The sequence below is a fragment of the Condylura cristata genome, unplaced genomic scaffold, assembly GCF_000260355.1.
Source record: "Condylura cristata isolate star-nosed mole 26May11 unplaced genomic scaffold, ConCri1.0 scaffold00019, whole genome shotgun sequence".
Taxonomy (NCBI): domain Eukaryota; kingdom Metazoa; phylum Chordata; class Mammalia; order Eulipotyphla; family Talpidae; genus Condylura; species Condylura cristata.
This window is the reverse complement of record NW_004567120.1, coordinates 37,399,384-37,419,383: the sequence shown is the minus strand read 5'-3', so window position 1 is coordinate 37,419,383 and position 20,000 is coordinate 37,399,384.

Here is a 20,000-nt window from a genome sequence, read left to right as displayed (position 1 = left end):
AAAAAAAAAAAAATACCAACCAGTTCTGTGCTATTCTTGAGAATTTAGCATATTATCTTCAGATTTGTTACCAACAGTGCATTTTAAAATAGGTTCCTTAGTTTTCTAGTATCGTGTCTGGGGCAGTTGTTATTTGCCATCAGTTGTCTTGCTTTTCAGGATTCTATGAGCTTAATTCAAATAGCTTTCACTACAACTATTTAAAGCAATTAATGAGTAAGGTTAATAGTTATATCTTGTATGCATTCGTATCCTGTTCTTTCATCACTCAGACTACTATCAGATACTCAGATAGAACAGTAAAGAATATGGTAAACTCGGCTAGCAAAGTCACACTGTAAAATGCTTTCATTGGTCTCAGATGAATTCACAGTCTGCAGTTGCAAATGACATGTCACCGTTTGCTTGTGCTGTTAGCTTTGAAGCCAGAATTGGCCAAAGGAAGGAAGTACTTGATCACGGGAGATATTTGAAGTTTTTTTTAGGAGCTCCCAATTAGCAAAGTGACATCCAGAAACACGTAGCCTTCTTGGCCCGCTAGCTTGTGTCTTTTCTCTCGCTCCATCTCTTGTGTAAGTAGCGCTTTGAAAGTAAGATGACCAAGACAGTAAACATAGACATTCTTCATGAAATTCAAGTGGCAAATGTTTCGGTACAGCTTCCAACATGATGTTCTGGTGAAAGTTGTAACAGCATCCCCTTTATTAATGACTAATTTCAGGGCTTTATATGTTTGTTCCGAGATAAAAAGCAACGTGTATTCTTGGAAAGGCGTGTGTGTCTGTCTGTGTGTGTGTGTGTGTGTGTGGGAGGGGGTGTGCATATAGGTGTGTGCTTGCTGTTTGGGTATATAGGCATACATATAGATTGGGGGATTTTTTTTTTAATAGCAAAAAATTTTTGTCTCCATATGTATGTGCCGGTGCTCCTAAAACTTTAACGTGTAAATTTAATTTGATTTTCATGACAATGTCTGTGAAAACTTTATATGAATATTAAAAAAAATACAAACAAATCCTTGCTTTCTGATCTTGAAAGAAAAGACATGAAGATGTGTGCCCACCAGCTTCTTGTCATCTACAACTTCATAAGGACTTTTAATATGCCATTAGCATGCTTGCATGCATCCATGCATTAAAGGGTTCCTAATGCATACTGACAGGATCAAGATGCAGAGGCTTCAAAGAAAGCGTTTTAGTTTATCCTGTCAATAAAGTATGGATTGAGGAATCTTAAGTAGACACTTAGAGGAGGAACCGGAAAGCGCCATCCATGATCTGGGGATAATAGGTCATGGGCGTGAGGCCTTTTATTCAATGCAGTAATGCTTTGAAGATGTTTCAAGGTTTCTGCAGACTCGTCAAAGCTTACTGTAGCGTATTGGCTGTTTCATACTCTTCTGCTGAAAGGTATAAAGTTCAACTTAAAAAAATCATTTAAATGTCTGTGGCTATTTGGAGATTCTAATTGTAAGTGATAGTAACAAAGCCTTGGTTAAGGCTAATGTCTTTTCCTTAACTAAAGTCATCGTGCCTATATTATACAGTGTATACTATTTTGCACCTGTCTCTCTCATTAGTTCTACGAGAACCTTTTATGATAATGTAGTTAAGCATAAGTTTTGAGTTGAGTACAACAGATAAAATACTGTATCTCTGTTTTGTTGGCTTCAACTATAATCTTGATGTTAGTTTAACCCCTTACGGAATGATTTATTTGTCAGTACAGTATTTTCAGTCGAATTTGATTCCAATCTAGGAAATCCAAGAAGTGCTCATTTCTAATGTGGGCTGACACATCCCAGGCTTCTTGGCACTGGGTCATGCACTTGGAATCTGTTAGCTGGTAGCAGAGCAAATTAGATCATATGAAATCCGTCAAGGGGTTGAGATAATGTATTCCGTCCATGTAATAGAAATCAAGTTTTAAATTATTTTTTTATGAAATCAATAAAGACAATTCAATTCTTTTAAAGGAAATCTTTGTGTAATTTTATGAGAAAGCAGCTATTAAAATACCGTGATTCAAGTCTACAAGGCAATTTCTAGTCTACATTTGCTTTCCCATTCTGAAGAATAAACTGAGTAAATATATGAATTAGAAGATCATTTAAGTTCAGCTTTCTTTTGTGGCTTTTCAAAGATATTTAATTTCTTTAAGCCATAAGGATGCATAAATTATGCAGGGTATGGCCTCATGAGTGATGTTAACAGGTATTGCAGAAATTACAGGACACATCTAGAAATGTATGGCAGTAAGATTAATCTATAATATCTTTTGCATGATTTGTACATTGACATTGTATGAAATGAGCACAGTGAGTTATTTTATTTTATTTTATTTTATTTTATTTTTTGCTATTGTTGTTGCATCCAAAGAGCGGGGGAGAAAATATATTAAGAATGTATTTATAATCGCTATTTTGAAATAAAGTAAAGAAAACACATTGTATTGTTTTTACCCTGATTTGATTATTAGTATTTTAGGTTAATTTATAAGACAAAAAATCAAATAATGCTATAAAAGCTAATGTAAATCACAGAAAATAATTGTTTTAATGGCTTTTGTTGGCTTTTAATAACATCAAGGTATCAGAGAGAATTTATTAAATGCCATTTTTATGAAAGTATTAATAAACTTGTTTGCTACAATGGTATTCCTGAAGCCACAGTTTGTAAAATATATTTATCTTTCCATTATTTTTCAGAAGCAATCAAGCAGTAACCAAACTGATCTTTTCACCTAGATTGAGGGTAAGACAACGAGCTTTAGAATACTGTCTGTATTCAATTTAATTGCTAAATCTGTGTTAGGAGGCAGTTCCTTTTCAGACATTTTTGCAATCTGTGTTTCTTTCTGGTGGCAGCCTCTCTGGAGAAGAGTCCAACGAATCAAACATGCTTTGATTCATATCCATTCCAATCAATTAGTTGGAATCTGACATAACTGCAGATAGGCAGATATTAATATTCAGTCTTAACTATCCAAGTAGTTTCAGAAAATCTTCAGCACCTGTATCATCCATGACCACTTTGACCAGTTATAGATTATCTACCCATTTATGAGGTGGATTGTAATTTTAATAAGGATCTTTCAAAGATGACCAAAATCTATCTGTCACTTTACCAGAGTTACTTCAGTTGATAAACAGGGAACCAAATGTGTGATGGTTAATTCAAGGGCAGCAAAGATTATAAACAGGCTATATTGATCTCTGAAGTAGATTTAAGGCATATTTCTTTATGAGAAGAGATTAAAGTGGGAAGGAAACAGAATATATTTTAAGATTGCCGTGATAGTATTTCTACACCTAGCTATCCTGAGTATATGAACAATGTAGGTACCTGTACGAGTACTTCTGGACTGAATGTCTTAGGGAACACAAAATGCACATCGTTAGATTGCTTGACTTATTTTTGTTTTTTTATGAGTATTCTAAGTTCTGTGTCCTAGCCACTCAGTTATGTAGCCACGTGGTGTCAAGTAAGGTTCGGCTTTATTTCTAGGGTGCATCAATTAGGCACTCTGTTCACTTGATAGAGGTATATCGCGTTTGTCTATAGGTTGTTAACTTTCCATATCAGATTTGCGGAGAATCCATCCTTTGTTAAATTAAAAGTAAATGCGAGGTAATGCATTTTAATAACTTACTTTGTATAAATCTACTCTTCATCTAATACTGAGTTTTGTTTCCTTTTAGTTTATACTGGTTGCTAAAATATACTTTAGAAAAGCACTCATGGAAAGAAAAGCGTGTTGTCTCTGCTCTAGGAAGTACTATGACTTCTCAGTTTTTCGAGGATTACGTTTAATCTTCCGTTCCTCTGTTGACAGAGGAAAACTGAAGTGTGGCTGTGCAGCAACTGCTTGAATACTTTCAAGCAAATAATTGCTATTGAGAATAAAACAATTCAAACCTTTGCATTAAATTATAATTAGCAGATCTGTCGACTATCGAGTCCAGAATCAGGATTTACTTTTCTAGACATTGACTACTGGAAAGCCTATTGATTTCAATAATACAGCCAAAATTATGTGTTTTAAAAAAATCATGAATCAGGGCTTAGGAGAGGTGATATGAATATGTAACAAAAATAGTAAATTATTTTACAATTAGATATAGGACTATGAAGGAAACCTCAAACTTCTAAAACTTCCCAACAGTGTATTTCTCTGAGGTGACACGTGACAAATGCCACACAGCCACACACTGCTGTTGACAGCTGAAGGAAGCCATGTTGTGCAGTGGGTTCCGCTCATGGATGTCTTTGAAAATCCTAGGAAGTGCTGTCCTCCCTGTTAAGAATTGCCATGTATATTTCCATCGTTGTTCCATGTAAACTGAACCATTGTGGTAAAATTCTGGAGTTGCTATTCCGTAATTTTAATGCTGTTTTCACTAATAAAAGACTTTTCTTATAGGTCATATTTGTAGCCATTCAGTGTGTTTATTAGTGTGGAATTAGTGAAGTTCAACAAAAAATGCAAATAGTTTGTTTTAGAGCAATTTGTTTTAGTATTTTACACAACAGGCCAGGCTCCTTCCTATACATACCCATATACAAGCACAAACACATGCACACACAGAAGCATACACACAAAGAGTGAGTCATGTACAAAGGGAATTATTTAGCTTATATAAACAAAATATTTTTACCTTAACTAACCAGATTTTTTTTTTTCAAATCAATTGAGGTTGGGGCCCAAGTAATAATCACCTTACTTTGTGCTACAGTATAAATTGCAACATGACCACCATGTCATAAAAAGTAGACAATAGGCCCATCTCATCTCCTAGATCTTCTTTGGACTTAAGCAATGTCTATTATCTTGAGGCTTGGTTTTGATTTTCCTTATTTGCCAATATTATCATCCTTTTCATCCTTAACCTATAAGCTATATAGTATATAGTACAGTAAGTAATTCCCAGGTAACCAGTCATGGTTTATGGAAAGTTAATGAGTAAAGAGCTCTGCACTTATGTTTAAGATCAATGAGAATAAGGGCAAAGAAATAGTGAAAGGTGTGTGGGGGGGAATTTTCTTAGCAGACATTCAGAATCTGAAATCAGAATTACTGAATGTGAATCATGGGGAAATATGCCAAAGGTTAGATTTCTTTCTCCTTATTCTCTTTGTAATTAATGTGTTTGTGTGTGTGTGTGTGCGCGCGCACACGCAGGCTGTATCGGCACAGCACCAGTAATCCATTCTTTTTAAAATAATTCATTCACTGGCCAATTAAAATAAGTAGCTACCTTTGCAGCCCCTGTGGGATGTTTTCCTGGGGTAATAGCCACATCATGGATTGACTGCTTGCCAGGACTTCGGGATACAGCTCTAGCTGGGGGAAAGAAGAAAAGTCGTATTTAAGTTTAATGAGAACAGGAGGTGAAACATGCCTATTACATATAATGAATTTTGATAAGGAACAAAAGAAATCAATACGAAGATTTGGGTTCCTAATCTTGTGTAAAAAGCTGCTAAGCCTTTTGGTTTGTTCTCAGAAATTGTAGCTCAATACAAATTACCAAGTGCATGTTTCAGAAGCCACTTCCTGTAAGAACCCTGAGAAGCCATGTCCCTGCCATAGCAGGATGTGTTACGTTTGCCAAGTCCTCCCGGCAGGAAATTCTTCTCTTCTGCTGCTGTGAGCAGCCAACGTCATCTGTGGCACAAGCCAGTTTAGGGAGGGGGTTTGTTTTATACTCAGAATATCTGACATCCCGTGTCTAAACATCTATTTGCCAGTGTAACATCATGGCCACGACTGGAGAGAATTGGCACTTAAGTATATTTCCACATCACCATAGTTGTTTTTCTTGGTCAGTTGCCTTTTAACCCACAATAGCTACTAGTTTTATGCGTAGCTCTTGGTCAAAGTGGGAGGTAACCTCCACCCTGGAAACTCTGTTATTTATAGAATTAATCATCACACATCTATCTGCCCATTTCCTTTTATAACTTCTAGAAATACAGACAATTTTGTACAGTAAGTGATTGATTTAAAAGGAAGTCCTGCTGACACAAAAATAATTATAAGAAGATAGAGTGATTTATCAAGAAAGAAGTCAACTCAGGAGGATATTTTTTCTGTGTTTCAGGTTGCCTTGTATTTAATTGGAGTGCAATGCTTTCACTCCTGAACTGGACTCGAAGAAATCAGTTTGCACTCTGGAGTCCTCACAATAACTAAAGAAGAATATTATTGCTGACATGTGGGCCGGTTTGCCGTGTGTTCTCATAAACACGCTGTTATTTTTCCCCTTGCACTCTCTATTTCAGAAAATATTCATTTGCTCAGATTTGGCACAGCTGCTGAAATGCTGCTGTATCATTTCTCACCGTGAACATTCACAAAGTGTTTTTTTTTTTTCCTATATGTAACTAAGCAATTACACAGCAATGTGTATTGGAGAGAAAACCACCAGGATTTAGAACAGAACTAGTGTGTCCTCAGGAAAAGAGGACTTTTAAGAGCACCCTCATGAAGGCATTTCATTAAAATTGCATCACAGTAGACTTTTCCTTTGAACATGTTGGTGCTTTCTAGGCATCAATCTGTGCACCAAAGCGAGGTGAGACTCAGTTTGTAGGCAGCATTTTCATTCTCTGCGGCCACTGTGGGTCCATCCCTGAGGGTCCACTACTTGCCTCAGTGTGGAGGTGAGCAACAGGTTTCTTTCCTCCCAAGGGCGTATCTGGTCTCAGCGGCTCCTTTAAATACAAACAGATCAAAAAGGGCAGGTTCTACCTCCTAGAACCAAGTGAGAGTGCACGAAATGATTTTGGTTCCATCTGTAAGAGTAACAGAGCAGGGTTATGCTGAGCGTGGTTTAAGAGTCATTAGAGGAAGATGGCAGTATACGTACTCATTGCGTTTCCAGCTCAGATCACTTGGTCCAATTCCTTTTCTTTTGGAGGAGCAAGAGAGGGAAGGTGATTTGCCCAAGGTCAAGTTACTTATTTCGGCCAATCTGGTCCGTAGCTTGAGTCCCTTGATTCAGGGGATAATGCTATTTCCATTACACTGCTCTAGTTGCAAATTCCAGAGGGGAGTATGAAGATCTGTGGGTGAGGCTTCAGGGAAACATTCCAGTATAGCAGAAGGACATTTTCCAGTAGGTTTTGTAGGAGTCCATAACCAGAAGGAGCTAGATACAAAATACAAGGGTCTCTATCCATGGACATGTGCAGAGTGACTTTGGCTCTGATAAAGAGGACAATTGTATTCAAAAAAATGTATTTCTATGAAATCTTGTCCTAGATGAATGTATGGACATTTCTAATTAAGATTCTAGGATTCTCTGGTTTATACACTAAAGGTTTATATTAAGCAAGTCAGAGCAATTAAATATGCATTTTGTCACAAATGACTTCCAGACCCTATGGTAGTTTACTTACCACTAGCTTATCTCTACTAGATAATAGAGTATAATAGACTAGAATAGATGATAGCACAATCAATAACCCAAAAGCACCAACGAAAAGTAAGCATCATTTTAAGAAAGACGAATTTCCCTCCAACTTTCAGTGTTTTTATTTTGAGTCAGCATTAGTAAAAGACTCTTCTCTGACATCTCTTTTTTTTTTTTTTACTAAAGAAAAAACAACTCCCTTTGTATATTGCACTGAAGGTGGCACTCTAATAACAGCCTCACTCTGGAAGTGATAAGACATGCTTATATTTATTATTTCAAGCCCACATTTCAATTTAGAGGTTATTTCTTGAGTTTAGAAGATGGAACTCAAAGGTTAGTTTATTGTAATGTCATTTCTCTAATTGGAATTTGATTTTATTTATTTATTTATTTACCCTCAATTAGACAGAATTGAAATATATTCCAAAGAATTTGAGTTCAGGTTATAGCTCAACAGACTACATTAAGAACAGATAGAAGAAATTATCTGAACTCTAAAAATAAAATTTCAGAAATTTTATTTCGTAGGGACAAAAAGTTTCCTTCAGAAAGAAAAGGGGAAATATCTTCAGACTTCAAGGGTTTTTACTTGGTTTTATTTTGGGTGCTGTTTGTTCTCTCTCTCTCTCTCTCTCTCTCTCTCTCTCTTTTAAAGAGCGAGTCACTGCTTTAAACCATTTGGTTTTATGGTTAATCCTCTTAAAAAGATCTATTTACTTATACATACAGAACTGGGGTACAGGCCAGAGGCGCAGGGGTGGCGAGAGGCTTCACCAGAGACAGAGTGGGGAGCAGAACAGGCAGATCGAGGAAGTCCACTGCTGAAGGGAGCAGCTGCGGGTTGGGAGAGGTCTGCCGCACCAAGTGGATCACTTCCGGGGTGGGGGATCAAACGCATACTGAAGTGGCTGCCACTGGCTTGCAGCGCTGCATCCTAACCCATTGTGCCCACAGGGAGGGCCGGGTGTTTTGTTTTCAAAGATTCTGAGTATATCCAAGATTACTCTAACATGCAATTCTGAGTGTGTTTTCGCTCAGTAGCGCCCTTCTAAAGGGCTACTGTGCATTGGCTGACCCTGTTAATCACAAAGAGCATTCCTCCAGATACTCATTAGTAACTCACTGGAAATTAGCAGTTTACACTTTGGAATCATACTTCACTTCTAAACACTCACACTGTTAAGTGTATAAATAACCTCTGCCTAATTAATTCTATGTTTAAGTAGAGAAGAATAGAAGGAAATAAATATATGTAGCATGATTTGTTGCTGACATGTTGAGATGTATTAGAGCGAATTGTATCACCCCTCTGACCTCCTCTCTTTATCTCATGTGCTCACTCTGTCATCATTTCACCTGCCTGCTACCTGTGCAGCCCCATAACTCCTCAAAGGATGCTCAAACATCCTTTTTTTGCAGCAGTGACCATATGAGCTACAGGTAATCCTACAGCCGCCGTTGACATTTGAATTCTGCTTAATGTTTTTCTTTCTGACTCATGTTCGGATACCAGATTTAATGCAGCCAATTCACATGCACTTTCGTATGATAGTAAGCACAGATCATTTGCATTTGCAGAAGGAGATATTGAAAGGTAGAGGAGGCCACACTCCTTGAACAAAGGCTGACATTTTTGGCCAGTGATAACAGGCGATCTTTCTAAGTTACTTTGGCAGTCTCACTGTGTGGAAAACTGTTTCAGGTCAGTGGAGTGGCAGCAAGGTATTGATTTAAACCTGCTCTCCTAAAGTCCCACTCTAGGTCCCCTATGTGGTTTTCATTCGTTCATTCATTCATTTCATTTCATTCATCCAATGCTCACAAGGAGTGGGGACATAGGAGAATGAGCGAGTTCACTATGGCTGAGCTGTGTAATTGACATTTAAATGAAAGCCTTGGAGGGTGAGTTTAAATTAATGCTGAAGAGTGCAGTTAGGGGAGGGCATCTAAGACCCGAGTGGGGGAATTAGCTCTTTCCGTGATGTAGGTGGAGTAGGCAGAGGCTAGACCACAGGTGGAGGACTTACTTTGCAAAGGACCAGACAACAAATAATGGAGGTTTTGCGTGTCCTGTGGCCTTCGTTTCTATTCAGCTCTGCCACTGTGGCATGAAAATAGCCGTAGCCAATGAGTAAGCAAATGGACATGGCAGCGTTCCAGTCAAAGGTACCTTACAAAGCAGAGGACAGCATGGATTTGGCCAGAGGCCAAAGGTGCCAACCCACGTGCTGGTTGTGCAGCTCGTTGTGGGACTCCGGAGTCCACGTGCTCTGGGAAATCAATGATGGGTTCAAAAAGCGCTGAGGTGATATGTTCAGGTTTATTTAGCATGGACATCTGATTATTACAGTGAGGCTGAGCAAGAGAGGATGAGAAGCAGAGTATAAATGGACAACAGTGAGGAAGACCTTGCACTAGTCCTGGAAACGATGAAGGGGATATAAACTCTTAAAGACGGAAAGCGTTTTAAAGATGAAGGAAACACATAGCTGAAAGCTGTATTTTGAAAGTAGATGCTGTAGGGCTTGCCAAAAGCATGGGTACGAGTTCAGGGTGATGGGACCAAAGAGGATGCCCAGAGCTCTCTGCCATGAGCACCTACGCTGGGATGATGCCTTTTATTGAGATGAGGAACTTGAGGGGAGAGGTGGTTGTGGAGAGGCTATGTCAAGAGAACAAGAATTCCATCTTAGACATGTGAAGTTTGAAATGGTCGGATGTCTTCAAGTTGTCAGACAGGTGGCCCCAAGGAGCAGCCCAGGCCAGTGATAGAATTGAGACTGAGTGTCATTGACTCTGAAGGTCCTCGAAGGAATTCAGTGAGTGAGAAAACTGGCTCCACCTAGCGCCTGTGCTTTTGAGCCTTGTTTTCCAGTGTGAGCTGTGCACCACCTGTTGCAAATTCACCTGTGCTACTTGTTAAGATCCTCACTCAGAGGCCCTGTCCACATGGGACTACCCGTGGATAGGGTTCCGGAACGGACTTCCCAAATTGTTCTTACTTATATTAAAATGAGAGACTCGTTGCTCTACGTGTAACGTGGAAGAGAATGTACCTGCCGAAAGACAAATCAGAACTTGGCAGTAGCAAAACCAACAGACAGTAGGAGGCTGGGAGCAAAGATAAAAGAGGATTAGAAGGAAGGATGTAGTGACCGGCGCTGCTGAGAGGCAGCAGGGTTATCTCGCCAGGCTGTTCTGGTGCCAGTCCCACTTGGATTTCATCCAAGACAGATGTCAGAACAGCTGCGGGACCCCACGCTCTCACAGAAGACAGAACCGCAGACAGAAACTCCACAGATGGAGGTGATCTGGGAAACGACACCAAAATTAGGACCAACATACCGGGCAAAGAGGAAGCAAAGACTACTGCGAGGGAGACGTCCCGATGCCAGAGGGGGCTGTGAAAGCGGCAAAGTCAGTAACAGGATCATGTCCAGGTAGGGAAGTCAAAATGAGCACCCGGGGACAGCGCCAGAGGGAACCGGGGTAGCCTGTCGTGGAAATTCACCGAACTCCAGGTGAGTCCAAGTCCATGCACGTCCACCGAGTGCCGGTTCTGTCTCCTCTGGGTTGAGTGCTGGAGGGTACCGAAGAGTTAGAATGGGTGTCAGTCCCCAGAGAGTTCACGGCCTGGTAAAGAAGGCAGGTGGAAACATGCCTTCATACAATGTCACATCGCATCGTGAGGTAGTATAAAAGAAACATGCTACATGGATAAGTGTTCCGCTATTGGGGACGTGGAAGCCTCATGGCGAGGCGCCCCTTGATCTTACCTCTGAAGGGTGTACTGAATTTTGGCAGATGGAAAAGGACATGAAGGCAGAGTGTGTGTAAAGGCAGCGTTGTGGGAGCCTGGTGTTCTCTGGGCACTGCTGGCTCAGTGTGGCCGGAGCCTGTGTCTTTCGGCCATCCCTCTGTCTTTACCTGCCAGTCCCCCTTGGAAGATGCAGCTCCCCAAAGCTCCTTATGGGTCACACGAGCTCATCCTTGTCCCCCACAGAATGTTCTTCCAGTCTGTGCCATCCTGGTAGCCAGCCCTTCGGCTATGTGGTATCCCCAGCCAGAATCCTGGGTGTCCTCCTGAGCCTCAAATTACGCTTCACCCCGCATTGGCAAGGCCTAGGAATGTTCTGCCACTTCCTCCACTGCCACCGTATCAGCCCAGGCCTCCGACAGCTATTGCCCCCCCATCGCCTTCCATCCAAGATCAGCCATGCCTACCCCAAACTTTAGGTCATACTTAAACTCCCTCAGTGACCTCACACTGCCTTAGGGTAGGATAGAAAAATGCCTGAACAGCTTCATGTATCGAGCGCCATGTGTCAATCACTGTTGTAAGCATGTGGCCTGTGGCATCTAAATTAATTCTAGCAATTTTATGTCGTAGGCTCTCCTATTTCCTCCAGTTTACAGAGGAAGATATGGCAGCAAAGGGAGAATCAAAAAATTGCCCAAGTAAGTACCAGAGACAGAAATCAGACCCAGGCATCCATCACCCCAGACTTCTGCTGGGCTGCATGACTCCTGCCAGATGTGAGTTGTGTGCACCTGGCTATGTCCTCGGCAGGGCTGGGCTCTGCTTGTCTTCCTGAGTCTTACCTCAAGCCATAGACACTCTCTCCCCTTCATATTCTCTGGAGCACACTGAATCCGCCAGCTGCGACTATGGGGCGATGCCATGCTCTCTTCTGGCCAGGTGTTTGAACACAGCTGCAGCACCTGGCTAAGGTGCCCTGCGCTCCTCTCTGCCAGGTTGGCTTCTATTTCCCCTTCTATTTCCATCTTAGAGCTCATCTTGCAGACCATGTGCCATAGGAAGCCCTTTCTGTGCATTCCCATAGTGCCCTATGCTGACGCCTGCATTGAAATGATGTGTTTTCTTGGCTGTCTCTGCAAGTTAAGAGCTCCTGGAGCCCACAGCTCTTATTGTGTTCCTCTTCTACCCCAGTGCCGAGCACAGGACCTGGTGTCTGCAGGGGTGAAGGGATATTTACTGAATCACTACACACAGGAGTGGCTATGATGCAGTCGACATCTGCGGGACATTGTTTGGAGTCCGATCATTAAAAGCTTTGTGTTCCATGCTAAGGTATTTGCCTTTTATTCTGCAGAAAATGGGGAACCACTGCAGATATTTGAATAAGGAGAGAAAGAAATGTTTTATTTTAGAAAAAATCAGCCTGATACTCTGTGGCAATTCGATCATTTGAGGGCAAGAAGTGAATAAGGAGATTTTAAGATTCTTAGACAATTAGGGTATCAGTCCATTTTTGCTGCATGCAAAATGATGTTGAAGCTCCACAGCACACATCACTAGGTGGCTGGGTGCTTCTGTTCCAGGCTCTGTGTCTGTTTTTAGCTGCTGACGCCCCAAGGTATGCTGCAGGCACGCATGCTGGTGGATCTAGGACCCCTTGTCTCCAGGCCGCAGATTCAGCCTGTCTTCCTGTGTCTCTCATTCTTCTGGATTCAGCTGGCCACACGGAAGTGCTTCTCATAGCCCTGCCAGAGGCACAAGAGGGCAAGTCTAATCACAGGTTCAAATCAGATCCTTGCTCGCATCTTGTCATTGACCAAAGCAGAGACACAGGCAAGTCTAACATCAAAGGAGCAGAGAAAAACACTCCTCTTACTGGCAAGGGCGAGGGAGTGACTGATCAACAGCACTCCAGGGTGCCACGGATGCCATAGCTGAGGCCTGATCAATGGTTTTCAAATGTGGGTTCAGGAGGCATGCCCTGCCCTGAAAGCTGAAACAACATTGTAGGGGAGGGTACATATGTTTTAAAAATCTTACCTCTACACCCTCCTTTCAATATCTTTATCAAAATGAGTGAAGTACTGTTAGTAATAGGAGCATCATACCCCAAGAGTCCAGGGCATGGAATAAAAGCCGGAGACACTAGACAGATGATAGATGGTATGAGTCTAGAAGATGAGAGGAGAAACATGCAAAAAGACAAATGGATGGATGCAGAGAATGGGGAGAGAGAAGCGTTACTGATGACCTCAAGTATTGGATACCAGATGATCATAACAAAGCAATGGCTTGAATGAAGATACAATGTGGGAGGCAGGAACTCATTCAACAAATACTCAGCTGTATCTATCGGGCACAGCTCCCTTGTTCACAGACATGAATAAGATGTGGTTTGGTCCACACAGATCTTACGGTTCAATGAACACAAGACTATACCTAAATATTACATGTTCTAGAAAGAGATAAAAGCCACAGAAAGAAGAAAGAATTGAGAGGTCTTAATGCCACCTGTGGAGATCAGCAGCGGAGGGCGTGGTGAGAGAACAGGTGGGACTGGCATAGATGGACAGGCCTGGAGCCTGAGGAGGGCAGACAGCTAGTGCGTCCGCATGGGAGAGTGCAGCGCCGCCCCTGAAGGACTAGAGGGAAACAGAGCTGGACTTGTAGGCATTCTTCAGGCCTCCTTTGATAACAAAAGACAGAAAACCAGCTGGGGTTAGCTTCGATGATAAAGGGGATTTCTAGAAAATATAACTGAGATGATAAAGGAGATTTCTAGAAAATATAACTGGTCATGAAGTAACTGCTATGCTATGCTACCAGGTATGTCTCTGCAGTTCACAGCTCCACTTGCATTTAAGACTTCCTCTCCGGCTGTTCTTCCTCAAGCCAGTCTGTCCATGAATACTGTTGATTCTCCCTTCATCATATATTCGGAATTGCCCCACATTCCCTCCATGCACAGCTATTAGCCAGGCCATCCTTGTCTTCTCTCAAGACACTGCAATAATCTTCAGATTGGTCTCCCTCACTCTACTCTGGCCCCCTTCGGTGATCCTCAGCATGCCAGGCGATGAAATCCTGTAAAATAATGTGTACCAGGTCACATCACTTCCCTTTTTAGAACATCCGTGGTTACCTATTGCTTTCAGAATGAAAAACTAAAGTTCTTACAATGGAGTAGAAAGTCCCATACAATCTAACTTTAATTTGTGTTTTGACCTTATCACTTACTGCTTTCTCCCTCATGCACTCTGTTCCTATTTATACAGGCCTCCTTGCTGTTCTTCTGCCATGCTAGACACCGTCTCCCTTTCTGGCCTTTGTCTAGGCATACTCTTCCCCTAAGAAAGCCTCCTTATTCACTCCTTCATTTTGCAGGTTTTACATCAAATATTTTCTCAACGAAGCTTACCATGACCAACGGGTTTCTAACTGCCACCACTTGAGTACACTCTGAACCCCCTCCGTCCCCTGCTCCACATGCTCCCGCCAACACTATGATGCATATCACCTACTGGCATGATAGATATTTCATTTTAGTATGTTTATCTTTTCAGATCTTCTTGTTCTAGAACATAAAGTCCACAAGAACGGGAATGTACGTGTATTTTATTCACTCCAGATCCACAGAAGCTACAACAGTGCTTGGCACTAAGTATGTAAGAATTTCATTGAATGAGTGAATGGAATTCTAAGATGATAGTTTTCACCTGAATTCCATAGTTAGAGAGTAGATGTGGCTTGGAAAAGAGACAGACAGGGAATTCTGGCGGAAGGGGAGAACTGCTCTGACATACAAAGCAGTCACTCTACAAGACCCAGCTTCAATCCACCTCCCCTGTGTCACCTTCACCGATCCCCAGTTAGTGGAGATCTTGGAACAATCCTCTAAGAATGTGAGTTCATTCTCAGATATGACAGTCCAATCTCCAAAACAAGCCCCTTGAATATGTATGACAAGGCCAGACACATGTCCTCCAAAGACCTTCTTTTGTCTGTAAATGTTTAGCTGTGATGTTTTTGCTCATGGAAAAAGACTTGACTAAAGTTTGTCCATCCTTTCTTCTTTCCCCAAGCCCCTGAACTATGACCCACCCTCAAAGTTCAGTAGTGGAAATAGGCCGGGAGCAACATCCAGCACTGAGAGGAAACTGTCAAGGATCCTTTTCAAATTACACCATTCTCAAATGTTCCCTCCCTTTGTGCTGGCCTCATTCAAGCCACTTCCCTGTGAGACCAGGGCGCACAGGTGGACTGCGGGGCAAGACCAGCGGGCTCGCTTTCCCATCACACACTAAGGAGGCTTTGGAAACACGCAGCCCTTCTCCCCGCCCCCACCCTTATCTGCGTGTGACGGCCCCACCCCCGGCGCTACCAGCCGGGTTTGAGCACCAGAGCCAGCAGCATTTCTGCCCCTGCTTCTGGGCAGCACCCAGGTCTGAAGCCGAAGAGCCTCGCAGAGACTGGGTGGGCGTCTTCTGCAGCCGCTTCCGGAGAGGAGCACCAAAGGCCCCTGGGCCCGGAGTCTCAGCAGCTGCTGTTGACGTTCCAGGCCCTAGACTCACACAGAAGGGTGTGGTGCTGCTGCATCTCACAGGCCTCCAGGGACTGGCCCGGACACTGCCTCCTGGTGCTGCTGTCTCTGTTGCTGTCTGGTCCAGCGTCCGGTGTTGTCCATCCAGGCCTTCGACCCTGGCTGCTGCTGTTGTGCGTCCTCTGGCGGCCCCTGTGAGCGCCTCCAGCTGCAGTGAGTTGAACTCCGCCCGCCCGCTGCCTCCGGCCTCCGTTCCTTCCACGTCCTCCTTGGCGGGACGGCGCCATCTTGGAGCAGCAGCATTTTCTTGGAACTTCTGGACACCGTGGACACACCCTGAGGTGAGCTTGCGGCCCCTATGGCCCTAGACTCTCTTGTTTGCCCTATTTGTTAAATAAACCCCATTGTTGTTGTTCCTGATCCTGAGTGCTCTTGTGATTGTGTGTGGGTGAGAACACACAGTGACCTGTGCCCTACCTGGGCACTGTTCTACCTGCCACAGCTGGCTCTATCCCTGTTTCCTGACCGGGGAGACACATGCAGAGTTTATGACCCAAACCACTCCTCTAATATAACAGCCCGCCCTCTTTATTGCATGTATCCCGTTCTCCTTACATGTAACAATAGTTTCCAGTAAATTCTCTGCTTACCCAAATTCGGATTGGGTTTTTATCTCCCATGTGCCAACTAATTTACCTTATTTTTAAATAATGAACGTTGTTGTTCTTAAGAACTGGATCAGGCAGGGCCGGGGGCTCAGTCCTGAACTCCCAGCAGCTAAACCTTAGGACCCCAGTACCTAGGTGCTAGGTTGGCCAGTGTAGACATTGTTATACATCAACGGAATGGACACAAAAATGAATAAATATTACATGCCAGGTACTGAGGTATATACTTACAAAAACAAAGGAGAACCAGACCTCGACCTTCCTTCAAAGGTTTTGCAGCTCAGGCAGTTCATTGCAGCAAGGTTTGTTCCTCTTAAGAAGCCTGGCATTGTTTAGACAAAAATCTCCCTTTGTAGTTATAATACAGAATTCACTAAACCATGCCTGAATTTCTGCCTGTGTATCTGTAATCTGAATTAGAAAGGACTGCAGTCAAGGTGTGTCTCAATCAAGTGTGAGACTTTGTATTTCCTTCTAGTTTAGCAAAGCCCTCCAGGGAGTTGGGGGTTATTGTTTTGAAAACCTTGAAAGCTGGGCCGGCAGGCAGGCAGTGCATTACTTCTAGTGGTGGGTGTGTTCTGCTGAACTCAAAGGGAGCTCTCATCACAGAGGTTGGTGTTATTCTCATTTTTTGCTGGCATCTCCAGGATGAAAGAATCAGCATTGCAGATTTTCATAAGCAGCTGTCAACTATCCCATTCAAGGTAAAGTCTCTGCTCCTAGCAAGGTCTTCCCGGGGTCCTTAGGGCTTCCCTTTTGCCCTGTGCCTGGGCTCAGGTCATACAGAGGGTGTCATCATTTTTTTCGTTGCCTTAAGCAAGAGTCGTTTTCCTGTTTCTTTGTGTGTATGTCCTGTCTGCTGTTGGAAGAAGGAGGGTCTTGGAGCTTCTGTGAACAGAGCTCATATTTGGAATGTGACATTGTTGTTCTTAGAAATAAAGCATCAGAGTGGGTGGCCTACTTGCTGCGCTTGGGTCTCAATGATTAGAACTTTGTGAATCAAATATCAACAGTGAGAAGGAGTCCATTCTCACCTACTGAAAGCTGGCTTTCCAGTTCAGTCTCGACTGGTACCAAAATACAAGGGGCAAAAGAATAGGGTCACTCTGCCTCACCCCTTTCACGGTGCTTCTGCTCACAGAGGTGGAGTTGATAGTGTCCCAAGGGAGAGGATTTCGGGAGCAGGAGCCTCAGGGGATGATTTCCCAGGGCAGGCGGTTGTCACAGACAAAGGCAGAAGCTCCAGTCTCACTGCGAAGTGGTGGGGTGGCACGCAGGTTTCGGACCTCAGACAGTATTGCCGAGTGAGGGAATGCTTTGGATACATTTGTTGAAGCTCCTCTGAAGCTCCACATTTATTCTTCCAATTTTTTTCTCCTTGGAGAGGTCAGGAAGGTGAAGTAATTGTTCTGCCTTTTGTTGTGGGAATTTAAAAAGTGTTGAAGTAACTAATTTCAATGAAAAACTTGAAAAAGCATTTCATCATTTCTCATGTCGGTCAGCCGTGAGTATCTGATTTCTCTTTCTTCTTTCTTACTTCCTTGTCTATGTAGATTTGCCTGTCACTAGTGGCATTGCCAAAAACTATTTTATAGTCACAATGATTCCTGCATAGCAGCCCAGTAGAAGGCTGCCGACCTTTTTGGAGAGCTGAAAAATGAAAGCATTTTCCAGCATTAAGCATCATTACCTACTTACACCACAAAACTGAGCTATTTCATGAGGCACAGAGTTTAGCTTTTCCTGACAGGGGAGAGCTAAAAAAAAAAAAAAAAGAGAGTGAGAAGATTAATTTGGAGAGAGACCTACGATAAATGCACTGGATTAAACAAAATCAAAGGACCCCTCAGAGAAAAGTTTGACTAAAGGATCTGCCCTGTGTAAATTTGTGTTTAAAAATGTAGATTAGTTTCTCCTCTGTCTTTCCACACTCCCACCCTCCTCGACTTCCAGATAAGTAAACTAAAAACAAACAAACAAACAAACAAAAAGCATTTAAGACTTTCCTTTATGGCCTCATGTTCAGACATGGCTGCTTGTGTGTTTGACTTCTTTGAGCTTCCTCTGTTGGACACGTGCAGTCATCACACCCAGTCCTTCACCCAAGGGAGACACCCTCTGGGGACTAGAACACCAGAACATGACACTTGAAAGGTCAAGTGTGGCTAATGTCTTTTTCCATCTGGAGATGTAGCTTTTCCTCCCTGCTCTCTTTCGCTAGAAGTGCTGCTAAAAAACCAAGGGTGATTAACTACACTAAACTGTCCAAATTCAAGGAAATCCCAGCATATCAAAGAGGCTAATAACTCCTTGGCTAATTCCCTTGCCACAGTAAGATAAACAGTTTTAGCAGCACTGGTAGCTCAAGGTGAAAGAAAAAATAAGTAACTTTAGAGAAGTCTAGTCTATTTGGATACTTTATGGAGCCATGATAGCATGAATGCAAAAGTAATCTGTATTTTTTGTGACACTAGAAGACAAGCTGGTTTTCTGCAGTCAAAGAGTTGATTGATTTAGCTAGTCTCTTTCCTGAACTGTTGTGTAATTGGCATCTGATAATGATACAAATTAGCGCTTATTAAGGCCAACTAAATTTCTCAGACTAATACATTCATTTGTATGACCACACTCAATATTCTCAACAACATTTTATGTTGGTGGAGGTGGAGGCTATAATTAGAAGACTTTGTACCTGTAATTTTCAATATAAAAATATTCTAAAATTTGCATATGTTTTTATGGTAGATTTTAAAGATTTTTTTTTTTTTTTAAATTTCAAAATGTACTTTTGTGTGGAAGAACTGGGATACAGGTCAGAGGTGTAGAGGTTAAAAGATTCATCAGCGACAGAGTGGGGAGCAGAACAGGTGGGTTGATTGAAATACACTGCTGAGGGGAGCAGTGGGAAAGACAGGAGAGGTCTGCTGTGCCACATGGGTCAGCTCCCTGGCTGGAATCAAACTCAAGCCATAGTGAATGATAGCACTGAGGCTTAACCCCTACACCACCAGTGAGGCGCTAAGGATTTTTTTTTTTAATTAAAATGAACAGAGGAGCTAAACGGCTACTTCGTCAAAGAAGACAGACAGATGGCTAATAGGCACTTGAACAAAAATGTTCATCGTCACTTATTGGGGAAATGCAAATCAAAACAATGAGATACCATCTCACACTAGTGAGTACAGCCCTAATCAAAATGACCAGAAACAATAAGTACAGGCAAAAATGTGGAGAAAAGGAACTCTTTTACGGTGCTGGTGGGAGTGTAGACTGGTCCAGCCACGATGGAAATAAGTGTGGAGGATTCTCAAGGAAAAAAATGGACCTGTCATGTGACCCAGAAATTCTAGTTGTAGATATCTACCCCCCAAAAAATTACTAACTTGAAAGGAAAAATGCACCCCTATGTTTATTGTAGCACTATTTGTAATAGTCAAGATATAGAAATTCCCTAAGTGTCCAAAAAACACATGAGTGGATCGAGGCGATGTGATACATATATACAATGGACTATTACTCAGTAATCAAAAAGGATAAACTCATGCTACTTGCAGCAACATGCGCAGGGTTGGGAGAGACAATTATAAGTGAAATAATTCAGAAGAAGAACAA